This window comes from Triticum urartu, chromosome 2A (genome assembly GCF_056163025.1).
Source record: "Triticum urartu cultivar PI428250 chromosome 2A, HENAU_Tu73, whole genome shotgun sequence".
Lineage (NCBI taxonomy): Eukaryota > Viridiplantae > Streptophyta > Magnoliopsida > Poales > Poaceae > Triticum > Triticum urartu.
In genome coordinates, this window is record NC_141874.1 from 754,361,357 (window position 1) to 754,371,437 (window position 10,081).

The following is a 10,081-nucleotide window of genomic DNA, read 5'->3' on the forward strand; positions in this document are numbered from 1 at the left end:
TTCAAATTATATCAACCATATTCATGCAGCTCCTACTCTCCAAATAACACGTAATACTCTTAACACAAACTTTACAAGCTCTACAAGTGGAATAACGATACAAGCTCTACAGGTATGGAAATCACAATTACAAGCTCTATAGGGTAACAACTAGATACTTGATAAGCTCTACAATTGTTTTCTTCTTCAGCATGGAGCTCCTTCGATAGCGATCATTCAGAACTGGGCTAACAGAACAGCAACATGCCGTCCACCCTGTTACATGAATAAGCTGAGAAGAATCAGAACAAATAGAACCAATATATTATCAACATTCCATTCAAAAAAGAACAGTTCTATATATAGAATGATAACGCAAATCCAGCTAGTACCATGCTTTTTTATTCATACAAGAAAACAGAGACTATGAATATGCATGAAGTGCAGGTACTGTAACCTCATGGCAACACATTGCACCTAAAACAACAATGCCATTCTACTACCACGACCATCCATTCAATAGGCAGGATCTAACATTACTAGTCAAAGCACATACACTACATCACAAACGCAGGATAAAGGGAACCGAGAGAGACACATGTGGATGACAACGTCGATCTGGATTTAGTTAGCATTTGTGAGGAGGTATATTATCACCATGGTGTGCTTGATGATGCACATGACCATCATCTTCTTGCCGCCATTGCATCCGTGCGCTCTATGATGGGGGGGGGGTACCAATGCATCCAAGTAGAACAAAATCACCATTATTAAACCACATCTTCAAGTACAAGCTGAGTATATATCAAGTGACAGCAAAAAAAAGTTGAAAAAAACACTGGAAATAATTACTTCATGTCATGCAGAGTTCAAACTAAATAAACATATGCAAAGTTCAAACCAAAAAAATATGCAAAGTTCAAACCGAATAAACATATGCATGATGGTGTCCTGTAGATGAACGAAGGACAACATCTACAAGGTTAGCCAAGCTTATAATAAAGACAGAATGAGATAGCAGAGTTAAATATCGGTGACATAGGCAGCATAACCATAAGACAACACCATATACTTGCTGTGCGGGTATATATAGTAAATCAACATTGTATCTTGCAAGTCAATAGTTATCATAGAGAACAAGATATCATAAGATGAATGATGGCACTCAAATTCTAATCTCACATAGATAAAATTCACTGCCATAGTAACAGTACATCTTCACTTGGATATATCTAAGAAGTCCAGTTGGTTCTCACAAGCAAGTGTTCTCAGGTTTGCCTTAACATGAAAGGTTAACTTGTACTTAACTGTGAGCAAACAGTACATAACAAAATCATGGATTTGATTTCAAGTAACCAAGAGACTAATTAATGTGTTACTGCCTGATACTGTCGATCAGAAAAGCATAAGCAGCAAACAATATCCTGCATATCAGTGGAAACAAGGTGACAAACAATGTTCCAGGGAGGTACTTTATATAATAAAAACTAATAAAAACAAACTAGGCACATGCATATCACACGGCGGTAGTTTTAGATAATAAAAACTAATGTTCCATGCATAGTCTTAGCGCTCCATCAAAGAATCAACTAAAATTACTTTCAAGCAAACAGGTTGTACATCGATCAGGTTGTAAAGGACAAAAATTCAAGGGTGTACCTAGTGCAAGAAGGCATTTACTAGGTTTTGAAGCTAATAACAATTAGCATGCACGTATCACTTGTTGGAGTCGGTGCGTGGTCAAATTCAACTAGTGTAATGTATCGCCTATATATAATAGACCCATCTCTCCAATGCAATTTCACGGACCAAGAAACATAGGTGTTTATTTCTTCCTCTGCTAAACTATCTCCATATGGATACCAGCTAATGATACGCATATCGTATTAAGGCAACGCTTTGGACGGCACATATTCTGCAAGCTACTGCTAATTTGCAAATACAAATGGACGCCTAACAGTGCTTGCATAGAATTAGCAGAGCATGGTAGATTTATAGCCATCAGGGGAGGGGACACCTGAACCCACGTCGGCTGCTGCAGGGCTTGTGCTGCACACAAACACACACATACATGTATCAGAAGCAATTCAGTCAACACTCTTGGCAGGCAAGAGGCAAGTTGGCACTCACAGGGTTGAGATAATAGCAGGAGACATGCGTACCTGAAGGGTCGAGCGATTGGTCCGAGCCCAGAGAGCAGAGGAGGTATGGCGGCGGTGTGCTGGCACGCCTTGGAAGCCCGGGAACCTGGAGTTATCGATGGTCAAGAAAGAAGAGGAGCAGAGCAGGCCCTCGATGTCCAGCTAGATGCCTCCCTCCTTCTTCTCCTCAAGGATGGGTGACCTGCAGTAACAGATATGTTATACAACCCGGGATGAAATGTAGCACATACTATCATTGTAAAAGTCTTCTCTTGTGTCTGGCAGTATCCAAATTTACTGTTACTTTTTAAAGTTAAGCTGAATCGTCTTGTAGGAACAAAAGAAGAAACGAGTTGAGTCTCTAAATCTGACCATGCTACAAGACTAATACCGAGTACATACATTTCCAGTCAGCATTTTAAATCTAAATGTGATACTAGTGCTGATATGGTCAGTTATAACAGGTTCACCTAAAGAAAAATACTACTCTACTACCACTACCATCGATTCAACTTACAGGATCTAACAATACTAGTGAGCGCACACAGACTAACATCACAAGGCAGGAGAGAATAGAGGGAACAGGGACCTGATGATGATAATGTCGACATTAAACTGTACTATATGTGCAAGTAGGCCACTCTACCCAGTGAGATTAATACACTACAGAATCTATCTAAGACAAGACCGCCACCGACATTAAATTGTATTATATTTCTAGACAGCAAACTAAATAGACGGCTTCTCTCAAACCATACATCCAAACGAAGAAAACGAGTACTCTACGGAAACCTTAGAACATGCTTTACAACTCATATGTAGAGGACAACTTGAAATTATGAGCATAACAAACTCGTTTTTCAGTTAGAAGCTCGCTGCCAAAACTGTCAGGTAGTGCAGTTTTTTAACTGAACCAAATTCAGTTTACGGAACAGCCAGAGAAATCCAATTCTACAGGATACATGATCATATTCAGACTAGAATGAAAACAGCCAACAACTCACAGCGAGGCATTTGTTAGTATACTACAGGAACACAAGATGGAATAACTAAATCAGACGAAGACCAAACTATATAAGTTGTGTCGGTGACATTCGTCACAATATTGTTAAATACTCTAAGCAAAATTACTCCACACATGCTCATGTCTCAAGGAACCAGCAGCGCTGCTTGCTCCCTTGGTCCGGCTCCTTGCTGTGCAGGATGACTGAGACTCGGATGCAGAGCGAGCTCCCTGCAAATGACATATTGTATCAATGCTTTGCAGTAACAAAAGAAACTCACATACAATAGAACTTGCGCAATATTGTATCAACACCCCAAAGGAGGCATTACAAAATTCTCAAAGAATGTTTCCGAAGGGATTAACCTCACAGCAACACACCAAACCTGAATATACTACCACTATACTAGAACCACCATACATTCAACCAACAAGATATAACAAAATACCAAGTCAGGAAGCACATTGTCGGGGGACTGATCCACGAACACCTATGGGACCGGCGGGCCGAGTCCCTTTCGATTCGGTGAGGGCGGAGGCCGTGCAAAGAGCGGATCGAGGCGAGGCACGCGAGCAGTTTACCTAGGTTCGGGCCGCACGGATGCGTAAAACCCTACTCCTGCTTTGTGGTTTGTATTGATTTCTTGCTCGGGAGCGCGGAGTGCTACAGTACACACCAGCAGCTAACGAGACCGAGCGGGAGTGTTCTCCGAACTAGCTAACTAGCTAGCCCGTTAACCAGCTAACCCCCCCTACGTTGCGCATGGGCCTCCTTTTATATGCTCAAGGGGTCACCGACAGGTGGCAACGTAGACAAGGGTAAAAATGGAAAGGTGCTGCGGTAGGTATAGCTACCTGCTACAGTGTATCATACCTAACCCTGACGGTAGGGGACAAGGGCATTAAATGCCCGTCTGCGTCGCCTAAACAGTGCAAAAGGGACCGTCAGGGAAGCCACCGCTTGCCACGATGGCAATCTTGTCAGCGCCGCTTGCCACCGCGCACCCCTGGCTGCACAGCCTCCCGCCACGTACACCTGGAAGGTTCCCAAAGCGACACGTTGGTGGATGCGCTGGAGCGCGGGCACAGAGTGGTGGCTTCCCGCGGCAAGCGCCTTGCCGTGGTCATTGTCTTGTCGCGTCCGGGAGCTTGTCGCTCACTGGGCCTTGCCGGGGCGCGTGGCGCGTCGCGGCAAGTTCCTTGAGGTGCCTTGGTTGGCCTTCCCGGCAAGCTCCTCTTGCCGGGGTCTTGTCTCCTTGGCTTAGATACTTTGTTCTTGAATGGCTCCAAAGGAACCACGGAGGACCTTGGCGGTCACCCGGCAAGCCTTGCCGCGGGACGCTGCGACTGCCCGTGCACAAGTTCGGGATACTAGGGTACCCCTACTCTAGTACACCGACAGGAGCCCCCGGGCCTGGGCCATACACGGTGCCGAGCGCTGTTGGGCCCGGCCCAAAACAGGGCACGGGCACGCGCGGCCTAGGTTACGCCGTATCTCTCTCCATATCCACCGCGCCCTCCCCGAACGGCACGCGTTGAATGCGGCATCGTGGGAGAGATCGTGGGTGGTTTCTTTATTCGGAAATGCGAAACGTCCGCCCCCTCCCTCTTTATAAGCAGAGGAAACAGGGGCAGCTCGCCCATTTGCCAGTTGCTGCTTCCAATCTCAGAAATCTCTGCCGCTCCCTCGCCTTCCCAAAGCTGAGAAAGAGAGAGCAGCGCTCCGCCCCCCATCGCCACCAGCACCACCAACGCCGTCGACCTCCTCCACCACTTCCGCCATGGCTCCAAAAGCCGACAAGGGGAAGGTCGTGAAGTCGATCGAGGCGCAGCGGCTTGTGGCGCTTCGGAAGGAGCGGGCAGTCTTCCCCCCCAAGCTTGCCGCAGACATTGACAGGGAGTTGGCGCAGCTGGGGATGGAGGATCTCGGGTATCCCTCCGACGAGAACCTCCAACCCAGCGCCAAGCTTGTCTTGTTCTTCAAGGGCGTGGCGACGGCCCTCCAGCGACTCCGGGAGAGGATCCCAAAGCAGCTGGCCGACGAGTCGCGCAAGATCTGCGCGGGAGACCTTCAGAAGGTGTTGATGAAGGTGGCCTTCCGCAACCCGGGCCTCTGCCTCACCAATGTCCTCAGGACCTTGCCGCCAGATGCCGATCTGGAGGAGCTCAAGGCCCTTGTTGCACCCATTGTGGACAAGGTGAGCGGGATCAAGAGGATTGAGGGCGATCGCGCAGACTAGGCCGCCCGTTTCTTCCTTTTTCTTGTCGCTATCGATCAAGTTATGAAAACGATCTGTTAGAGCTGCGACAAGCTATTTTGTAATATAACTTTATTTTGGGTAGCCATTGAAATGTTATTCCCTTTACTTCGACTCCTTGCTTTGTATGTTTTTACCCTACGCTTTTAGGGAACTTGCCGGCGCAGGCACCTTAGCCGCGAGCGCTGAGTGCGGGACGTCAGCAGCCTGCTGGCGGTGCCGCTGCCGACAAGAAACCTTGTCGCAACTAGTCGCAGCTCACTTAAGTTGTTGAGTGGACTCGAAACAAAGTAAGGGCGCGACAACTAGTCGCAGCTCACTTAAGTTGTTGAGCGGACTCGAAACAAAGTAAGGGCGCCACAAGCTACGAGTTGGTTCCTCCGCGCACAGGTTTTCCATACAAAGCACGGTCGTTCAAGGAAGATAACTTAATTTTTTTAAAAAAATCTGACTGCTCAAACTTTGGCAACTTATCTTTTCAGTTGTTTGCTTCCTGGCAAGACGAAACTTTCTTGAACGACGCCTGGTCCATACCATTATCTTCTCCTTTCCCCCCGGCAAACTTGTGGGCGAGGGAACCTTCCTTTCCTTGAGAAAAAAGAAAGAAGAGAAAATAAAGATATGGAGCCTTATGGCTCGTTATCGCTTACCGTGGAGTAGGTGCTGCACAAAGTGTCAGATCATATATGCCAAAAAAATAGAGAGCATGAAATTGACAAAATGTGCGGAGCACATGAGTTTTACTTATGCACGGGGTCTGCGCCCGGCTTTGTACAAAGGATTACATGCAACAGCGGCAAGACTTGTACAAAAGGTGGTTGCCGGAACAGGTTCCGGCAAATCTGCTGCCGCGGGAACATCCGCTTCTACGGCGAGAATCTGCGGTTCTGCCGGAGCTTGACATTCCCCGGCAAGCTTGCCGGAGCAAAACTTGTCGGGAGCTTCTGCTTCAACGGAACAAACCCTGGGGTTTGCCGGAGCAGAGTGCTCCTCAGCGCAAGGCAAATCTGTTGCTGCGGGAACGTCCGCTTCTACGGCGAGAACCTGCGGCTCCGCCAGAGCTTGACGTTCCCCGGCAAGTTTGCCGGAGCAAAACTTTTCGGGAACATCTGCTTGAACGGAACAAACCCTGGGGCTTGCCGGAGCAGAGTGCTCCTCAGCACAAGGCAAATCTGTTGCTGCGGGAACGTCCGCTTCTACGGCGAGAACCTGCGGCTCCGCCGGAGCTTGACGTTCCCCGGCAAGTTTGCCGGAGCAAAACTTGTCGGGAACATCTGCTTCAACAGAACAAACCATGGGGCTTGCCGGAGCAGACTGCTCCTCAGCGCAAGGCAAATCTGTTGCTGCGAGAACGTCCGCTTCTACGGCGAGAACCTGCGGCTCCGCCGGAGCTTGACGTTCCCCGGCAAGTTTGCCGGAGAAAAACTTGTCGGGAACATCTGCTTCAACGGAACAAACCCTGGGGCTTGCCGGATCTTGACGTTCCCCGGCAAGCTTGCCGGAGCAAAACTTGTCGGGAGCTTCTGCTTCAACGGAACAAACCCTGGGGTTTGCCGGAGCAGAGTGCTCCTCAGCGCAAGGCAAATCTGTTGCTGTGGGAACGTCCGCTTCTACGGTGAGAACCTGCGGCTCCGCCAGAGCTTGACGTTCCCCGGCAAGTTTGCCGGAGCAAAACTTGCCGGGAGCCTCTGCTTCAACGGAACAAACCCTGGGGCTTGCCGGAGCAGACTGCTCCTCAGCGCTCTTGGCGTTGATCTTGGGGACCTTCTTGGCGGCGGCTTCGGGAAGCCCTGCCGGAAAATAGTCACCAGAAATCAACTTCCTCTTCTTGCTGTCGTTCGTGAAGAACTTGGCGCTGATCGCGACGAGCTCGTGGATCTGATGACGCGGTGGAGTCGCTGTCGAGGTGGATCCGGCGAGTCGGCGATCTTGGCCTTCGGGGCGGAGAGTGCACAGTGGTTGCTCCCCCACCGGTCTTGTCGCCACCGGCTTGTGCCTGGCTTACTTGCCGCGGCTGCGATGTGCTCGGCTGCCGTTGAGTGTCGCCATTGGCAAAGCCGATGAGACTCTGAATGGTGGCCCTCCAGTCGTCGATCTTGGCTCAGCAAACGCACGGTACCATGGGTACCATGACGCTGCCGGTCCCGCGCCTCCTGAGATGGGCGCGGTGCATGCACGGACGCCGAGGTCTTGGAGTGCGCCCGGTCATTGTGGGAGCCGGCCACGCCGCCGATGGGCAGCGCAACCTTGTCCTTGGACCTGGCAGCACCGTGAGCTCCCTCGTCGACGCCCGTTCTTCCGCCGGCGTCCGCCCCACCAGCCATTTGCTCCGGCGGTGGTGGGTTCGGCGCGGACAGAGCAGCCGCCTCCGAAACCTTCTTCTTCAGCGGCATGTCGATGAAGATGATGAAGATCTAGCTCGCGAGAACGCCGGATCTGGTTCACACAACCTCGACGCCCCCATACCTGGCGCGCCAAAGATGTTGGGGGACTGATCCACGAACACCTATGGGACCGGCGAGCCGAGTCCCTTTCGATTCGGTGAGGGCGGAGGCCGTGCAAAGAGCGGATCGAGGCGAGGCACGCGAGCAGTTTACCCAGGTTCGGGCCACACGGATGCGTAAAACCCTACTACTGCTTTGTGGTTTGTATTGATTTCTTGCTCGGGAGCGCGGAGTGCTACAGTACACACCAGCAGCTAACGAGACCGAGCGGGAGTGTTCTCCGAACTAGCTAACTAGCTAGCCCGTTAACCAGCTAACCCCCCCTACGTTGCGCATGGGCCTCCTTTTATATGCTCAAGGGGTCACCGACAGGTGGCAACGTAGACAAGGGTAAAAATGGAAAGGTGCTGCGGTAGGTACAGCTACCTGCTACAGTGTATCATACCTAACCCTGACGGCAGGGGACAAGGGTATTAAATGCCCGTCTGCGTCGCCTAAACAGTGCAAAAGGGACCGTCAGGGACGCCACCGCTTGCCACGATGGCAATCTTGTCAGCGCCGCTTGCCACCGCGCACCCCTGGCTGCACAGCCTCCCGCCACGTACGCCTGGAAGGGTCCCAGAGCGACACGTTGGTGGATGCGCTGGAGCGCGGGCACAGAGTGGTGGCTTCCCGCGGCAAGCGCCTTGCCGCGGTCGTTGTCTTGTCGCGTCCGGGAGCTTGTCGCTCACTGGGCCTTGCCGGGGCGCGTGGCACGTGGCGGCAAGTTCCTTGAGGTGCCTTGGTTGGCCTTCCCGGCAAGCTCCTCTTGCCGGGGTCTTGTCTCCTTGGCTTAGATACTTTGTTCTTGAATGGCTCCAAAGGAACCACAGAGGACCTTGGCGGTCACCCGGCAAGCCTTGCCGCGGGACGCTGCGACTGCCCGTGCACAAGTTTGGGATACTAGGGTACCCCTACTCTAGTACACCGACACACATGCAGATAACTATGTTTGTGCAAATCGGATCTTTTGCATAGAACAGTACATCCTATTCGAAAGAATACAAAGACCTCAAGCCATGTAACTACTGAAAGAAGAGGGAATCAATGAAATTCTATATAGACAAAAACACATAGCAAAACTTCAGTATTTGGTGGTACAATGAAAGAGAAGTTCAGTTGAAGAATCCCTAATTCATGCAAGATTTGCTGCAAGTGAACTATCAGATACATCAATATCAACAAACAGATGGTCAATACCTCATAACACAGAGCTAAACTGCAGGGTATAACCTTTGTAAAAAAAATTGTAGGGTATAACTGAATCTAGTAAAATGGAGTAAGCATTTGACAAGGGAATACTAGTCTGTCTACTAGAGGCTCCTGTTCGATCCTTCAGTTTCAGAAGTTTCAGATCGAATTCTTGATACAGGGCACCACACCAAAATGTTCAGTTTGAAAACCGAATCCAACAGAGGGCTGCTGGGCCTCGTACAGCAGGCGAAGGGGAGGCGGCCCAGGTGCGTGTGGGGAGGGGCGACGCAGAGGATGAGTGGGCATCGTTGCTTAGATGGCGGGGTGACAGAGACGCGGGGGTGGTCGGCGGCACCGGATCACGACGGAGATGAAGCGGGGCGGCGGAGTGGAGGGGGAGATACCTGATCTAGCGGAGGCGGTCGAAGAGCGGCAGGGAGTAGATTCCCTCCTCGTCGGCGAAGTAGACGACGCCATCGAGGAGGTGGTTCTCGACGACCTCGAGGCCGGCGTTGAGCTGGTGCGGGCGGAAGTCGACTGCGGGGGAGGCGTTGAGGCCGTCGCAGCAGCCGGCGTAGCGGTGTATGACGGCGGTGTGGTGCAGCGCCAGGGCGGCCTCCAGGGAGGGCTTGCTGGCCTCGACGACGACCCAGATCACAGGCAGGCGGACGAGGCGCAGCGTCTGGCCCATCCGGTTGATGTAGTAGGCGAGGAGTGGTGCGGGGGAGAGGGAGAGACAAGGGAGAGATGGTGAGGGGAGGGAGGGACGGCGAGGTTGGCAGTGGGTGGGAGGTTGGATCGGGAGGCGGCGGGGAGAGATTGGATCGGGAGGTGGCGGTGGCGGCGAGGAGATGGGGGGAGGAGGGGTGCGATGAGGGAAGGGGTGTGATGTGAGCTAGGGTTTGGGCTGTGGTGTGCGTGAGAGGTGAGGGGGCAAGGGCTACCGTTGGATCCAGGAGCATCCAATGGAGTTTGATGCATGATCCGCATGAGATGGCTATGGCCCAATCAGAACGGAGTACG

The 10,081-nt window shown here is 51.4% G+C and overlaps 1 long non-coding RNA gene and 1 pseudogene across 2 annotated transcripts; both read right to left on the reverse strand.

Moving 5' to 3' along the window:
* Positions 1-585: 585 nt before the first annotated feature.
* Positions 586-2,277, reverse strand: LOC147987811 (uncharacterized). The gene is made up of 3 exons (XR_015615321.1): positions 2,142-2,277; positions 1,997-2,028; positions 586-697 (listed from the first exon to the last, which is right to left on the reverse strand). It is a non-coding gene; the product is annotated as an uncharacterized LOC147987811 (long non-coding RNA).
* Positions 2,278-2,921: 644 nt separating this feature from the next.
* LOC147987812 (putative glucuronosyltransferase Os04g0103100 pseudogene) lies at positions 2,922-9,800 on the reverse strand (annotated as a pseudogene). The gene is made up of 2 exons (XR_015615322.1): positions 9,463-9,800; positions 2,922-3,354 (listed from the first exon to the last, which is right to left on the reverse strand). The product of XR_015615322.1 is annotated as a putative glucuronosyltransferase Os04g0103100 pseudogene (transcript).
* Between the last annotated feature and the right edge of the window lie 281 nt (positions 9,801-10,081).